The sequence below is a fragment of the Geotrypetes seraphini genome, chromosome 5 (assembly GCF_902459505.1).
Source record: "Geotrypetes seraphini chromosome 5, aGeoSer1.1, whole genome shotgun sequence".
Lineage (NCBI taxonomy): Eukaryota > Metazoa > Chordata > Amphibia > Gymnophiona > Dermophiidae > Geotrypetes > Geotrypetes seraphini.
In genome coordinates this window covers 100,020,165-100,038,482 of record NC_047088.1, presented here as the reverse complement: position 1 = coordinate 100,038,482, position 18,318 = coordinate 100,020,165, and positions in this window count along the sequence as shown.

Below are 18,318 nucleotides of genomic sequence, written 5' to 3'. Positions count from 1 at the left end.
GCATAGGATTCTATCCCAAGGAACAGCAGCACTGCACTGTCTTTCTTCAGCAGATTGAAAAAATGCTGGCCAGGTGGTGTGCTCCACGTGCTGACATTCGCTACACAATGAGCCCTCAATCCCACCTCAATAACGTGGGGCTAAATCCCCCACCACACTTGGCAAAAGTCAAACAAAACAGTTCAGTGTCCTCAAAGACAAAATAAATTGTAGTACCTTTTTCCTTAGGCAGCCTGGGTATTGGTCTTGGAGACACATACTTCCATTGGTAGAACTTCAGAGACTGGTTCACTTTCCAATTCCATGGCTTGTGAAATTTCCATGCATTCAGGAGACAAAACAGAATCAGCTTCCTCAATCTCCATACCTTCAGGGCATTGAAGTTCCTGCAGAGCTCCTAGTCCTGAGCTAGACTGCCAGAGCTGTTCTTGTGACCGGTCTCCTGTTCTCCAGTTCTCTCTCCACCTTTCTAACTGTTCAGCTCTACATTTAAGGAGCTTACAGCCCCGCCCAACCTTCTCAGGTGAAACGTATTTTCTGTCCCCAGCTTTGGGAAGGTGAGGGGGAGGGGAAGCCTGCAACTCTGCTCCTAAGCTCCCTCTGCTGGATTTAGAAGGGAAGTCGGGCAGGAAGGCAAAATGTTCTTTACTTTGCACAGCATGAGAGATACCTGCTCTAGGCCTGGGCATAGTAGTAGGGCCAAACCTAGCAGGCTTATCTCGCATACCACAATATATAAGAGCGAGGTATGCTCAGAGGGATCTTCTTTTGTCACAACCGAGTGATAACCCCCAGGGAGAGTATGCCCAACTTACCTGCATTTTGCCTTTTTCCAAGATAACTCCGACCCTGGTGGGCATTTTAAGAAAATACTGGTACATCCTTCAGGGCCACAAGTCTTTGGAAAGTTTTCCTTTGGTAGCCTACTCCCGGGGGAGGACACTGGGCCAATGTTGTGGTTTTCAAAGGTATGGCAAGAGACAACGTATGGTGGGGGGTCGCCACGGCAATTGTGGTAGGTGCCAGTGGTGCCCTCTCACCATACAGGGTGATTGGTGGCAGGTCCCGGGGAGGAACTTGATCCTGAGATCAAGAATGGATACAGATTGTAATTCGCAGGGGGTGGTTTATGTAATAGTGTGCCCCTGCGATCTGGTGTACATTGGTCGTACTAATCGGAAGATTAAGGTACGCCTTAATGAGCATAAGTCCCGTATTATAAACGGAGTAGCCCAGGCTCCCTTAGTAGAGCACTGGGAAAAATTAAATCACTCTGTGGAGGACTTGAAATGGCGGATTATTTATAAGAATAGTGGCATCGGGGGGGAAGGGGATGCGAGACTGCTGAATGAACAAGAACAGCGATATATCTTTAAGATAGACACAGTGGAACCTAGAGGGTTAAATAACATGATTGAATGGAGCTCTGTGTCCTGATCTTCATTTGAGTTTGTCCAATGAGCTGCTGGGGGGGTGTGAACTTTTCGGGGAGGGAAGCATTTAAACTGAGCTCCTGGGACGCCGACGCCATCTTATACTCTTTAACGTTTGGAGTCGGATGACGGCGGCAACCTAGGTGAGGTTTTTTTTGACAAAGATTGAGGTTTAAGGAAAGATGTTAATGATTGGATGGTTAATATATGCAATTGTACGTTTATGACTCCATCTTGTATATATATTTTTTTAGGGAGGCCCTTGAAAAAGCACAATTCATGTGCGAAACATGTCGGGTCTGGCTCCCCAGGGTTGGCTGAGATAAGTACCACACTAATATACCAGCACCAATTGCAATATATTTATTATAAAGAAAAAATATTTTTGATATAAGTATTTAAACTAAAATAAAATAAATAAAGTGAAGATTAGGTAATGAATGAGAAGTGGCAGCCAATGATGAAGCACCACACTATGCTTCCCGCGATATAAGTTTTTTCTGCGGTGGAGTGGTGGGGCTGAGGCGTCCTTTTCAATAATATAGAAATATTCATTTAATATATCAAATCCAGACCATTCAGTTTTATACTGACTTTGTCCTCTCCTTAAGAGTGGCATAGAGTGATACGGGTAAGGGTAAATTAGATGCACATCTCCCTTGAGAAGCATACAGTGATATGGGGACTACAACTATGCCAGGGTACACCTGGCGGGGCCTCCGCGTGTGCGGATCACTGGACTTGATGGACCCAGGGTCTGATCCGGAGATGGCAATTCTTATGTTCTTATATATCGTTTAACGCTAAACGTTTTACATAATTTACATGCACAATATTTAAAATAAGCACTTAATAAACAAATACATAATAAAATGGACATGTGATAAAATGGACATACAGACAATCCTCAGAAAAGTACCATGATATGGACAAAAAAAAAGCATGGATAATTCAACTCTACCAAAAATAACTTTAAAAAAAGGCATCTACGAATAGCTGCGTCTTAAGAACTTTTCTAAACATGCCTTTTTCACCGCAATTGTGTATCTGACACCCGGGGCCCATCATTTTTTGACAGCCTTCCCCATCTGTACGAAAAACATGATTTTTAGTAACAAGCCACATGTCACATGAGTACCTAGGAAAAGGCAGCATCTTACATATGCAGTGAGCAGTACAACATCAATACACCCATTGTAAAACTAAACAAGCCAGACTAGTACAGATCAATCCTGCAGTCAATCCTAACAAAAAACCATGTCTTTCGAACACACAGAACACAGAAAACACCTTCGCCTAGTATGGAATATGTCATCACAAACTAACCCCTCCCTCTTTTACAAAACCCTAGTGTGGATTTTAGCCACGGTGGTAGCAGCTCTGACGCTCATAGAATTCTAAGCATCAGAGTTGCTACCACCATGGCTGGCACTAAAAAACGCTCCACAGTTTTGTAAAAGGGGGGATAAAATAGAAATACATAGACAAAGATTAAATTGTCCAGTAAGAAGCTGGACTCTGCATACAGTGCACCACAGAAACAGTGACACATGTCTCCTAAAGCAATAAAAAAATAAAAAAAATTTTCTACCTTTGTCTTCTGTGGTTTCTGTTTTCCTCACCTTCTTGTAACTCTCTTCCTTCCATCCACTGTCTGCCGTCTCTCTTCCCCTATATGGCATCTTCTCTCCTTCTATGCCCCTTCTATGCCCCCTTCCATCTCTCCTTTCACCCCATTGGTCTGGCATCTCTCTCCTCTCCTTCCCTCTCCCACACCTCTCCTCTGCAATCCCTTTCCCTCATTTCCCTTTTCAATTTATTTTCTGCATCTGTCTAGATTACGTTCTTACTACCCTCTCATCAATGTCCTTTTTTACTGTCTACCTAAAGCTTGCCACCTCTTTCCCTCACTTCTCCAGTGTTTCCCTAACTCAATCCTTTTCTCCCCATCATGTGCCCTCCTTTTATTTATCCCCTCCTTCCATCATGTACCCTCTTTCTTTAACCCTTCCATCTAGTACCTTCTCCTCTCTCTGTCCACTTCCATCCAGCGTCTGCTCCTCTCTTTCTCTCCTCCCATTTCCTTCCTGCATTTGCTCCCTTATCTCTCCCATCTGCACTTCCATCCAGCATAGGCTCCCCACTACCATCCAATGTCTGCCCTTTCTCTTGCCATCCACCCCTCTTCAATCAGCATCTGCCCCCTTTCTTTCCCTCCAATATCCTTCCCCCTTATGTCTCTCCCCTTTCTCTGTACATCAATTCCATCAGCACCACTCTGCCCCCTTTCTTTCCCTCCACCACTCTTCCATAAGAACATAAGAAGTTGCCTCTGCCGGGTCAGACCAGGGGTCCATCACGCCCAGCAATCCTGCTCCTTTCTCTCCCTTCATGCAGTAAGGTCCCATGATGACTGTAGCTGCCGGCTGCCAGTCCACCCCACTCCAACATACTTGCTCTGGAGCGGACTCAGCAGCCACATGCTGGAAAGTCCCACGATGACGCGTCTGCTGGCTCTGCTCCGGAAGAAGTAAGTTACGTCGGAGGGGGTGGACCCGGCAGACGCAGGGAGTTGTGGCAAAGTCCCGCAATGACTGCGTCTGCCGGGTCCACCCTCTCCGAAGTAACTTACTTCTTCCGGAGCAGAGCCAGCAGACGAGTCATCGCGGGACCTTCCTGCACCTCAGTGCGGCTGACGACTCTGCTGCAGAGAAAGTAAGTCAGAGATAACGTGACCATTTATTTTTTTCATCAAAAGGGGACATCTATTAATTGACTGTTCATCCTTTCTTTAATTTCTTTCTTTGCACTCATGCCCAACAATTGTCCCTTTCTATTCCCTCCCTCCTTCCTTCCCATGTCCTTAGTGCCCCCAGTGCCTCCTTCCTGTATCCATAGTGCTCCCAGTGCCCCCGTCCTGTCCTTAGTGCCCCAGTGCCTCTGTCCTGCGTCCATAGTGTCCCCAGTGCCTCTGTCCTGCGTCCATAGTGTCCCTAGTGCCTCCGTCCTGTTTCCTTAGTGCCCCCAGTGCCTCTGTCCTGTGTCCATAATGCCCCCAATGCCCCCTTCCCATGTCCTTAGTGCCCCCAGTGCCTCTTTCTTATGTCCCCCCCTACATTCCAGATTTTGTTCACCCCCAAAGCCAGCCTGCCTGCCTACCTATCTCCCTCCCTCCCTGCCGCGCTAAAGCCAGCCAGCTTGCCTGCCTACATCCTTCCCTTCCTGCCGCAGAAAAAAAAGCGCCTCTCTCTTTCCTTTCCCCCAGTCCGCGCCGCTGCAATCTTACCTCCCCACTGCTGCTGCTGCTAATCGCCGACAAGAAGTCTTCTTTCCGACGTCAATTCTGACATCGGAGAGGACGTTCCGGGCCAGCCAATCACGTCAGAAAGAAGACTTCTTGTCGGTGATTAGCAGCAGCAGCGGGGAGGTAAAATTGCAGCGGTGCAGACCGGGGGAAAGGAAGGGCAGGAGGACCCGGACCTGGCAGGAGGGCAGGAGGACCCGGGCAGGAGGACCTGGACCTGGCTGCCTGTGCACCCCCCACAAGCCGTGTACCCGGGGCAGACCGCCCCCCCCCCTTGGTACGCCACTGATCTGACCCACCAAGGAGTTCAATAACTCCCCAGGCAGTCCATATCGCTCCAAATTCCTTACTTCAAGCTCACCCGGGTAATGTCTGCATTCCCAGTCGCACTTTTATTACACTGCACAGACTGGAAAATTATGATTGATATATATTTTTTAAACACTTTAGGGCTTGAATCTGTTACAGCAGTGTTTTTCAACCTGCGGTACGCATACCCTAGGGCAGTGTCTCTCAAACTGTGTGCCAAGACACAGTGATGTGCCTCGAAGAGATTCCAGAATTTTACTTTTTTTTTTTTAAATTCCCTTCATAAGTATACAGTATAGAGTCTGTCAATGTTATGAGAGCCTGTGTGCGTAAGGATGCAACCACCCAGACAAGCATCATTCTTTGACGTGATTGGTCCTTGAAAACTAATGGCAAGTAATTTTACTTTTATTTTTTATGCAGTAGTTATCCTAACTTGAGCAGCAAAGCAATCAAGGCTTTGTTGCCATTTGGATCTTATCTTTGCGAACTTGGATTTTTAGCTCTGACTGAAATCGAATTTAAAAAAAAAAAGAAAATGACTTCAGATGGTGAATGATGAAATGCATGTTTGCTTGTTGACTATCGAACTGCATTTTGAATTAATTTGCATTCAAAATCAAGCACATCCATCACATTGATTAGCAATTCTATTCTATTTAGTTTCACTGTTGTTACAATTATCTATACATAGCTTAAAAGAATGAAATAACAATCAAATTTAATTTTTTTGTTGGTTCCGCAATTTTATAATTTTAATTACAAAGTGCTGTGAAAAACATTTGCTCCGCTCGGTGTGCCAGAGCTAAAAAAGTTTTGAGAGACACTGCCTTAGGGGGTGTTAAAGCCCGATTATGGCTGTACACACTCTGTCATTTGACAAGCAGATGCATCCGGGGACAATATCCAAGAGAAAACAGACACCTATTATCTCTCAAACATGTCCACTTTATTGAATGTTCTGTACCTCAATTTATATCATCTTACATGGGTAAGGGTCGTCAGCATATGACGTAAATGCAAACCATATCAGATCACATGCAACTTTAAAAGAAATAACAAAATCCTTTACTTATCTAAAGCCAAAGTCTAAAGGTGCTTTGGCTAACAAAGTCTTATCTAAATTTTCATACAAATACAGCTAAGAAAACAATTAGATTCACTTTACTACAGAAGAAAACACATCTCTCAAATATACAATGGCCTTGTAGTATATCAGCAGGAGAAGGCAAACAATCTGGATTTACAACTTCAAACACAACTTAAGGAAAACTACATAATAGAATAGCCTTATAATATTTGGCAAGAGAAGGCAAACAATATCTGGATTAAACATAGCATAAGGACACACATCTTTTCAAACATTAGATGTCCTTGCATTATTACAGAGAAGGAAAAACAAACAGGGCCTGGGTTTCTTACTGCTCCAAAACACATTCTATGGAAAACTACAAGACGTGTCCCTTCAAATCCCCTCTTACGTCATGTAAATGACGTCATAAATGTACAGCATGAGCTTGGAGGGAGAGATATTCCAAATATGTCTCTCGAGGAGGAGTTTTAGGAGCTGTAATACGAATAACACAGCGCATGAGCAGTCGAAAACTTACATAAGAGACAAGAATGCAGATAATAATAGAGATTATAACGATAAGAAGGTCTTTTACCCAGCCCTGCATCCAACTAAAATACTGGTCCCAAGGATGAGATAAACCAGAGTTATGTTTGAGCTCAGCAGAGAGGTCTGCTAATTTCTGAATGGCCATAGTAACTTTTCCTGTAGGACCTGTATTATCAGGAATAAATGTACAACACGATAAAGTACTGGGAAGAATTTTACAAACACCCCCCTTCTCAGCTAAAATCATATCTAGGGCCATACGATTTTGAAAAGCCATCTGAGAAGTGGGGCCTAACTGATCAGCAATACCTTGCAAGGCATCTCTAGAGTAATTCACAAAGCGTTGCTGATTATAATAAATGTAATTAATCCAATCAACATTCTTATTGATAGTAATAAGGGGAATAAGGGATTCAAACCCAGCCTTAACCTGGTCTCGGGCCTTGAATTCATCTGGGACCCCTCTCGGGACCCCTATAGCATCTATATATACATGCGGATCAAAACTACCAAGGAGATCACGTCTATGTCGAGACAGAGGAGAGGAAGAAAGTGAATAAGAGGAAGAGTGCCCTTCAGAAAGGATATGCAGAGGCATAATAACCTTAGCTAAAGCACACTGGCCTATCCACTGGCTGGGTAGCTTAACACGGAGCCTAAAGTCTCCACAGAGCCAGTAAATATCACCTAGGGTGAAAATCTGATGCTGTAACAATGGGGCATACCTATAATCCAAGACAGAACAATAACCTGGGGGAAAGTTGCCCACAAAACTTCCCTGTGTCAAATTAGAAACATGACATGTGTAATTACCCTTATAGATAGTAACGGCTATGTCAAGCGTTTTCTGTCCTGGCAGCAAAGGGTATTTAGAACGCCACAGCGCACAAAGGGGATCAGTAAAATTAGAGGAGATATTGGTAAATAACCCAAAAAAGCATGGTTGGATACCAGGAGGGAGGTCCAGAGGTACGGTTCCTAGATGGGGTCTAGCTTGAGCACATATGTAACAATTACTCTTATTATGTTGATCAGCAGTGAATTTCATCCATTCTAACCAAAGGTTACGTTCTGAAAACCCTACCTCAACAGCCATAGTATCTTCAAAAGTGGGATTGGCAATAGCCATCATGTCAGTAAGTTTATTGAATGTAGGGGCCAGTGGGTTAGTATTTTTGGGGCCCCCACAAAATGGCGGGAGAGGATGAGTGGAGGTAGATAGATCCCGTAAGAAAAACTGATGGGTCGGATAGCTAGACCCACCCTTAAACCATATGCCCATAACGTACATACCTTCATCAGTAGGTCTAGGGTTGTCAATAGTAAGAGAAAGCTTAATAATTTGTTCAGGAGCCCTTCTCCTATAACAGTTTCCAATCTTACGAAGGGTCATACGAGTAAGCAGAGATTTACCATTTTGATCCACTTTTTTTAGAGCACTTTCTGGTCTATAAGCCCAGTCAGTGCCAGTATTCCACCCTACTGCTCCCCAGGATGCACACTTATCCCCCCAACGTAAGTCAGCAACACATATATATATATCTTTAGTTTTAGGAATCTCTGAGGACCAATGGCATAGCCTTGGGATATCAATTGATGAGCAGACCATAATGTCACAATACTCAAAGGAGAAGGTGGCAACTTGCACACTACTGGAATTATACCAAAAGGTAGTATACTGTCTATCTTTCTGAATTCCAATTGAAGGACAGCCTTTGCGAGGGAGTAGTCCAGCTTGACGTCTCAGTCGCAAAGAGGCGCCGGGGGTGCTGTTTGCAGATGAGTACATTGTTGGAGTGTCATTTACAGATGGGTATGGGCAGAAAGTGTCGTGAACCCAGGACACATCATCCCTGTAGACACAGTTAGAAATGATCCATACAGGAAAGAAAACTAGCAGCAGCGCTGCCAGGAGGAGAAAGATAAAGTTGGTGGAATGCTGTGATGAGATCATCATGTTGTTCCTCTGAAGGGGGTGAAATCTGCGCAGAGACGGCTTGCTTCTGGGGTTTTAGGTTAACCCTCTTCAAGCGACTTGCGTGGATCCAAACAGGAGACTCCTCAGTGAGTACAGCGGTCCTGGTCACAGCGATCACAGTAGTGGGAGGGCCAAAGGGGAAATCCGTCTGCTTCCGATCCTTGAAAAGCTTCTGGATGATGACTTCATCACCAGGCTGGAAGGAATGGGTAGGAGTCTGTGGAGAGAAAGGAGAAGTGCAAGACACAGTTCTTTCAACATGCCCTAATGTTTCAATGAGCTTCCGAACATATTCTTCTTGTATCAAAGGAAGATCACTACTCTCAACTATGGAGGGTCTGTCTACCCATGGGGCGGGGAAAGGTCGTCCCATGAGAATCTCAAAGGGAGAGTAGCCAGTGGTGCAGTGAGGCTGCATCCTGATTTCAGCTAAAACAATAGGGAGGAATTTTTTCCAATTCACAAACGTGCCAGCTGTGGCTTTCCTGATTTTGTCTTTAATAGTCCTATTCATGCGTTCGACAATACCAGAACTCTGTGGGTGATATGGAAGATGAAATTTCCACTCAATACGGAGTGCGGTAGCTAAAGCTTTGCATACTCTGGCAGTGAAAGCAGGACCATTATCTGAATTGATGTGTATGGGACATCCCCACCTAGGGATGATTTCACGAAGTAAAATGTTCACCACAGTCTGAGCAGTTTCATTTGTAGTGGGAAAGACTTCAGGCCATCGGGAAAACATGTCAACAATAACAAGAGCATAATCCTGGCGGGTCCCAGTGGCATGAGGTATATGAGTAAAATCAATCTGTAAGTGTGAAAAAGGAGAAGTGGGGTAAGTAAGATGCTGGTGTGGTGCTTTATGGGGTATGTTGGGATTAGCACGGAGACAAGTTAGACATCGAGCTATATATGTCTGTATCAGGGAGCGAAGATCAAGAATGAAAAAATCGCTGGCAAGGAGCTGGAGTGTCGAGCGAGCACTACGATGACCAATGCCATGATATTGAGCAATGAATAAGGGAGAACTAGCGGCTGGTATACAGGGTTTCCCCTCTTTGCACCAAAGTCCGTCCGAAGGGCAGCTTTGGGCACCAGCAATTTGCCAGGCATCAAGTTCAGAGGGGGTAACAAAGGATTGAAGCTGGGAAAAAAGAGAAGAAGGGGGAAAAGCAGGAGGAGAAAGAAGAGGAAAGAGAACAGAGGAAGGAGGGGGGTCCAAAGCAGCTTGTTTAGCAATGCGGTCAGCCAGAGCATTACCTCTGGCAACTTCAGTCTGAAGGCCAGTGTGTGCACGACAATGAAGAATAGCAACTGCAGCAGGCAGGAGTAAAGCAGAGAGAAGATCCGAAACAAGGGAAGAATGAGAAATAGGCTTACCATCAGCGGCCACAAAGCCGCGACGCTGCCAGATAACACCATGGTCGTGTACAACACCAAAGGCATATTTAGAGTCAGTATAAATATTAACGCGTTTACCAGAGAAAAGGTGACAGGCGCGAGTAAGAGCAATGAGTTCAGCAGCCTGTGCCGATGGATAGGGGAGGGAAAAGGCCTCATGGATGATATCAGGGAGTTCAACCACAGCATATCCTGTGTGGAAGGTGTTGTCACTAGGACGTGAGCAAGAACCATCAACAAAAATGGAGGAAGCATCAGGGAGAGGAGTAGAAGACAAATCAGGGCGAGGGGAAGTGTCTTGATATATCAGGGAGACACAGGAATGATCAGGAGGAAGCGCATCCTGTTCACCCTTAAGACCCAAAAGACCATTTAAAAGTAGAGCAGGGCCATATGTCGGGGCAGAATATCTGATGGTGAGATTGGGATTAGAAAGGAGGATGACCTCATAACCACTAAGGCGCTGAGCTGACATATGCTGGGTATGAATATTGCGAAGGAGGGCTTGGACATCGTGAGAAGTATGAAGGGTAGTGGGGTGACCAAGGGTTAGAGGAGTAGCCATCTCTACCACCATAGCACATGCAGCTAGGGCCCTTAAACAGGCAGGCATGCCTTGAACTTGAACAGGGGTAACTTTAGAAAAAAAAGCAACAGGGCGTAACTTACCGCCATGATCCTGAGCCAGGACGCCCGCCATAGTTTTACAATTGTCACGAGCAAAGAGATGAAACATTTGGTCATAATCAGGAAGACCCAAGCCGGGGCTAGAAACCAAAGCACATTTCAAATGTCCAAAAGCGTCCAACATTTCTTTAGTCCATCTGATAAGATCAGTCATTTCAGTACCTAGGGTCTGTCTCAAAATCTGGTCATAGAAGGAACAATCAGGGATCCATTGGCGGCAGTAACCAATCATACCAAGAAAAGTAAGCATGTCTTTTTGAGTAGCTGGGCGAGGCAAACTCAGAACAGCAGCAATGCGAGAAGTGCTAATTTTCCTCTGACCATGAGTCAGGACAAAACCCAGGTATTCCACTTCAGTTTTACACCATTGTAGTTTCTTTCGTGACACCTTGTGACCACACAGAGACAACCATTGTAAAAGGTGCAAACTATCAGCTTGACAGGTCTCCTGAGTTATGGAACACAAAAGAAGGTCATCCACATATTGAATGAGAATAGAACCATGGGGGGCAGTCCATGACTGTAAAGTAGCCCGCAGGACAATGGAGAAAACCACAGGGGAATCAACATATCCTTGAGGCATTCTACACCAGGTATACTGCTGTTGCTTAAAAGTGAATGCAAAAAGGGGCTGAGTGTCCTCATCAACAGGGACAGAAAAAAAAGCATTCTTCAAATCAATGACTGAAAAAACATGAGTTGCAGGTGGAATGGAGGAGAGTAGAGAAGGGACATCCGGGACAATGGGTGCAATGGGAATCACCAAAGCATTAACAGCCCTAAGGTCTTGAATAAAACGGGGGGTGCCATCAGCTTTGACAACAGGATTGATGGGCGTATTGTAGGAAGAGATGGTGGTTTTAATAATACCAGAGGAAAGAAATGAAGCAATTAGTGAAATCATGACTTTCTCCTTTTCTTGGGAGATTGGGTACTGCTTAATGAAAACAGGAATGAGTGATTTCAGAGAAGCACGATAGGGGGTACATGAAATAAAGCCTACATCAGTGTCAGTAGAAGCCCAGACCGGAGAGTCTGGGGGAAGGGGCAAAAGTGTGTCAGGGCAAGTAGAAAGGTAAAGGGTGGACGGAGGGCGAATGGGAATAACGGAGGAAAAGACATGCAAACCTCCTGTATCATCTGTAGTGAGCTGAATGAGGAGGGGAAAAAAAAGATCTCGACCAAGAAGGCTGACAGGGCAATGGGGAATAATAAGAAAGGAGTGCTGAAAAAGAGTAAAGCCTGTATCAGGATGAGCTACAGACAGGGGTGTGGTACGATAGGATTTAGTCAAAACCCCATTAATTCCCATAGAAGGTTCAGCATTCATGCGTGGGCCCCGATAGTAATCCTCACTGATGGTGCTACAAGTGGCACCCGAATCTACAAGAAAAGGCACTGGACTCCCTTGTACAATAAGAGATATCATAGGAGAATCCTTAGCAAAGGCAGAGACCAAAGTGAATGCTGGGGTGTAAACCTCCGGGCCCCTTCATTGGGGAGTAGGGGGGCTGTGCCAGGAGATAGGAAAACGAGGAGAAGTGGCAGATGGTCTCACAGTAGAGGGAGGGGTAGGCACCACCGGTGGGGCGGGCTGAACTGGTAATGCGGGGGGTCTGGGATGAGGGCATTGATTAAGCCAGTGACTAAGGTCCCCACAATTAAAACATCCAGTACTTCTGGATGGATTATTACCACCTCGACCGGAGACTGGAGCCCTCCCCCTGCGAAACCCGCGACCCCTTCTTCCACGAGTAGCAGTCAGGCGCGGTCCCCAGGTGGGTAGCTGGCCCTGATGCAGGATTTCCCGAGGTTTAGAGATCTCAAAACAACCTGCTGCCTCTTTTTCCATTAATTTATTTTGAAATTCAGCACGAGAACTAGTGGGCCATTCTGAAATCATTTGTTTGACCAGAATTTGCAAGGGAGAACGGAGGTTAGAAAGAAAAGTCTGAATAAGTAGGGAATCCATATTAGCATGAGAACTGAGACCCGCCTCTTGGGTCCAGGTTTCATTAAACCTCTTCCAGAAATCCACAACAGTTTCACCTGATTTCTGTTTGCAGGCTACTGCAATAGGAAGGGAAGATCGAGACTTAAAACACCGATCAAGCTCTGCCTGTAATTCATTCCACATAACAGCATTTCCTGCTTCAGTATTCAGTCTATAAGCAGTAGCTGTGACAGTAGCAGGCTCTAAAACACTAATACTAGGGACATTAGACCAGTCCCAAGGGGAACTGTGTCCAACAATGCCATCTATAATAAGGCGCATATCTTCCTGCGTATAATTTCGACCCTTGCATGCTCGTTTTAAATAGTGAAAAGTCGCACTAGCAGAGACAAGAGGCTTGGGGCAGTGTTTAATGATCTTGTTAATGTCTTCTAACTCAATGGGTTTCTTCAAAAGAGTATCCCCCACTGTGAGAAAGGGCATCTGTTCTTGCATCAGCTCCTGTACTTCCGCAACCCTTTGAGTACCGCTACGAGTGTGGAGGGGTGAAAAAGAGATTATCGGCCCCCGAACAGTGGGGCTGGTCGTGGATACAGTGGGAAATGTAATGTCTTGGGACAAAGTGTCAGCAACCTGTCCTGATGCAACTGCACCGGACAGGACGGGAGGTGGAGGAGGAGGGGGAATAAGAGTACTACCGATAAGGAGGTCAATATCATCCTTAGATAAAGAAGGATAAAGTTTAAGAGGAGCACCGGGTGAAGGAATTTGTAAATGATAAGGAGGAGGGCTAGCAGCACAGATAGATTGTTCTGCAGCATGTAATTGAGCAGGGGAAAGAATGGACAGCTTGGATGTTTTATCTTTATCAGTAGCTGACCAATAAGGAGCATATGTAAGCCAATTAATGCCTCCCCTTCTCATATATTCTTTGTCCCAGTGCGGATCCCCTAAATAATATGGCCATGCCTCATGATCCCCCAAACACAATCCCTTTATCATATCCATATGAAACGTATCATTTGCCCCATCTCGGGGAAACGGACTCGAACTATGAAGTCCTTCAGTCCAACCAGCCATATTATCTATCCAAGGATCAATAAGATAATATCCCGTGTCACATACACGGGCAACGTAAGCCTTACAGGTCTCAGCTTTCTTAGGGGGGGGGGGAACCTTACTACCGTTCTGACCCATTACAAAAACAATATAGCAATGCAGGAATCCCGCTTATCTTACCTTATAAGCGAGATACAGAACAGTAATATACAATATAGTCTTATACTCTATAAAATCTTATCTCTAAGCAATAGAAAAGAATAGCGATAGAAGAGAGAAGGCACATACAAAAAGTGTTAACCCCACAAACGACAGAGTGCGCAGGCAGCTCTATAAGTAATATAGTTCTTCCCAAAAGAACAATAGGAGTTTCTTTATTGTTATAAACTCCGCTATAGACTTCCCAAAAATCTATATTTAACAAATAAAGGGTGGGAACAGGGCACCTAATACCCGTGAGTATTAAAGAACAGAATTCAAAATTCAGAAATACTCACAAAATACCGGTGATATCAACGTCCCTCCCGGAGGAGCCCCCACTGTTAAAGCCCGATTATGGCTGTACACACTCTGTCATTTGACAAGCAGATGCATCCGGGGACAATATCCAAGAGAAAACAGACACCTATTATCTCTCAAACATGTCCACTTTATTGAATGTTCTGTACCTCAATTTATATCATCTTACATGGGTAAGGGTCGTCAGCATATGACGTAAATGCAAACCATATCAGATCACATGCAACTTTAAAAGAAATAACAAAATCCTTTACTTATCTAAAGCCAAAGTCTAAAGGTGCTTTGGCTAACAAAGTCTTATCTAAATTTTCATACAAATACAGCTAAGAAAACAATTAGATTCACTTTACTACAGAAGAAAACACATCTCTCAAATATACAATGGCCTTGTAGTATATCAGCAGGAGAAGGCAAACAATCTGGATTTACAACTTCAAACACAACTTAAGGAAAACTACATAATAGAATAGCCTTATAATATTTGGCAAGAGAAGGCAAACAATATCTGGATTAAACATAGCATAAGGACACACATCTTTTCAAACATTAGATGTCCTTGCATTATTACAGAGAAGGAAAAACAAACAGGGCCTGGGTTTCTTACTGCTCCAAAACACATTCTATGGAAAACTACAAGACGTGTCCCTTCAGGGGGTACGTGGGCTGGCAGCCACCTGGGATCTCTCCCTGTCTGCCGCCAATTCCTCCCTGCCACCTGACATGCTCCATTCCCCCTCCCCCGCTACTCTGCCACCTAACATGCTCCATCCATCCATCCCCCACCGCCGCAAAGTGCTTTGAAAAACATTTGCTCCGGTGTGCCAGAGCTAAAAAAGCTTGAGAGACACTGCCCTAGGGGGTACATGGGCTGGCAGCCACCTGGGATCTCTTCCTGCCTGCCACCAATTCCTGCCTGCCACCCGACATGCTCCATCCCCTCCACCACCTAACATGCTCTATCCATCCATCCCCCATCACTGCAACTCTGGGCATGGACAGGCTAGACACGTGCAGCGACTACACACAGCCGGCCCACAAACCTTCCCCCCAACGTCAATTCTGACATTGGAGAGAAGGTTCTAGGCCAGCCAATCACCACTGAGCATTATGTTGTCTTCAGATGGATGGACACTGATCGTAATTATATAATTCTTTATAACATTCTGAATGTTGGAAAACAGAGCTCTTCACCTACAAAATAAAAAATGGTCTCCCTCCACTTGGACAACATAAGAAGAAAACAACTACTGTATTCTTTTTCAATGTTGTGTTTGGAAATACAAGGCAGCTATCCAGGAGCTGGATAGTCCTTGGAATAAACTGGGTTCTTTTCCAGTTGTGATCACTTTTATTGGATCAGTGTGTTACAAAAATAACGTTCATGAATTATTGAGACCACAGATTAATATATCTAATATGACATTTAAAGAAGGGACCTCTGAGTTCAAAAGCTCACATACAATATTTTTAGATAATTTGCACAGTGGTCCAAAGGTTCAAGATCTGTGAGTAATCTCACGACTGAGGGTAATTTTCAGTGCTAAGTTATTGCATATTGTATATACAATTTACTTTTTGTTATATGGACAAGATCTCAACAACTCTCTGGTAATTCTTATTACCCAACATTTATCACCTAAGATCTCGACAACTCTTTGGTAATTCATATCTAACTCTTATGACATGTCTTATGCCATTCCTGTAAACTTTTATGTAATCTCTGAAAACTTTTATGTAATCCGCCTTGAACCGCAAGGTATTGGTGGAATAGAAATCACTAATGTAATGTAATAGCAGATGGTTAAATAATTTTGTGCAGCAACAACCGAAAAAAGGGAGAGCCACAAAATCAAAAAAGGAAGTGGAGTCGATGGACTGGATAAACCAAGTTTATTCTGACAAATGAACCAGTTGTAAAGCTGTGTAGTAGCAGTAAGTGTTAACTGAAGGTCATAGTTTGATCCAACAGGTATGACAGTTTAACTGGCAAGCTACAATGCTGGTCTGATGAGTAGTAGCATAAGCAGTAGCAGGAAACTCAATATGAAGGTCCTTCTGGCAAGTACTACTGCAGAAGTCTAGGCCAGTATCTGGATAATTTTGTGGAAATTATTTCTTCATCAAGGGAGCACAGCTGGTAAGAGCCATTCATTTATAAACTAGAAAGATAACATTGAATGTGCCAGAAAGAACAGTTACTTACCATAACAGGTGTTATCCGGAGACAGTAGACAGATATTCTACGGAGCTCGGTACGGACAGTGTTAAAAGTGAACTGTCACTTTAAGTTTCAAGAAACTTCATGACTGCCCGACCATGCATGCACGAGTGCCTTTTCGCCTGACATTGGCTTGCAGTTCCTCAGTTCCATAAGCAAGCTAAGAAGCCTATTGTCCCTGGATAACACCTGTCCTAGGACAGGGGTGTCAAAGTCCCTCCTCGAGGGCCACAATCCAGTCAGGTTTTCAGGATTTCCCCAACGAATATGCATGAGATCTATTAGCATACAATGAAAGCAGTGCATGCAAATAGATCTCATGTATATTCATTGGGGAAATCCTGAAAACCCAACTGGATTGCGGCCCTCGAGGAGGCACTTTGACACCCCTGTCCTAGGACAAGCAGGTAGCATATTCTCACATGGAATGGAGGGAGAATTGGACATTAAGAAGAAAATAAATTCTATAATACTGCTTGGTCAAAATGACCATCTCATCTGGAATAGGATTGTCTAGATCAGACATGGTCCTCGAGGGCCGGAATCCAATCAGGTTTTCAGGATTTCCCCAATGAATATTCTGAAAACCCAATTGGATTCTAGCCCTCGAGGACCGGAGTTGCCCATGTCTTCTCTAGACAGTAGTGAGATGTGAATGTGTGAATTGAGGACCAAGTAGCTGCCATCATAAAGCGGCAAGGGTGTGTGTGTGTGTGTGTGTGCTTTTTTTCTTATGGGACAGATATTGTGCATGTGAAATATGCACAGCAACTGTGCCTATTATAAAAAAAAAAAAAAAAAAGGTTAGACAGGTAAGCAACTGGTTTTGACCAGTCACCAGTCACTTCTTTTTTGGATTGCTAAAAGTGATCACTTTTTTTTAGTGCATCAGGAAGCCATGTTAGAGCATCAATTACTCTACAGTTTACATGGCATTGTAGTATTAATTAGCTTATTTGCATGGTTGCATCAGGGAATGAGCGATCGTGCAGAAAACCAGGTGGTGTGCCGTGTTCTGTTTCGGGGCAGCTAAAGCTGTTGAAATAGGTTTAGCGATGATTGCTGGCCTTAGTGCATCTGGTGTGTGAGAGAGACAGTGAAAACTTGGAGGGGGTTGCATGAGAGAGAGTAGGAGAGATTGTTTGAAGGCTGGAGAGGGGACAATGCATTGTGGTATTTTGCCACTATTTGACTAAACATGCGGCAAAATATGACGCTGTGTGTTCTGGCCCTCCAAATGGTACAAAATATAAAATGTGGCCCCTGATAGAAAAAGGTTGGACAAGCCTGCTCTAGCCACTATTGTTGCTGATTTGCACTTGTATTTTATAAAGTCCCATAGGTCCCTATGAGCCTTCACAAAATAGCATCAAAATAGGTGCCTTTCTGCTCTTTTAACATCAGCACTTTGTTTTAAACAAACCCCCAAATGCTATTTTACACACACAAATGCCTTATAAAATTACTCCAAAAATATCAACGACCCAACCAGCACAGCATGACAACTCATACTGTAATACAGCACAAAGTATCTAATGAAGAAAATCCATAAACCATCCAGCAAAGGACATAATTTTTTTTATACCAGAAAGTAAATTCCTCAGAAGGCACTTTAACTGATGCAAAAACCTCTATGAATGAACAGTATCACATGGTATCTCTTATGCCAAAGCAAACATCTCTCGATGCATTTATTGAGTTGGTGTTAGATATCTGTGATTGGCAGTTGGTATCATAGGAAGCATTCCTCAGGAGCATCCAGGGAATTTTGTACAAAATGTGTCCACTATAAATGATAGGACATATAAAGGTAGGGAATTTGGAAGAGAAGA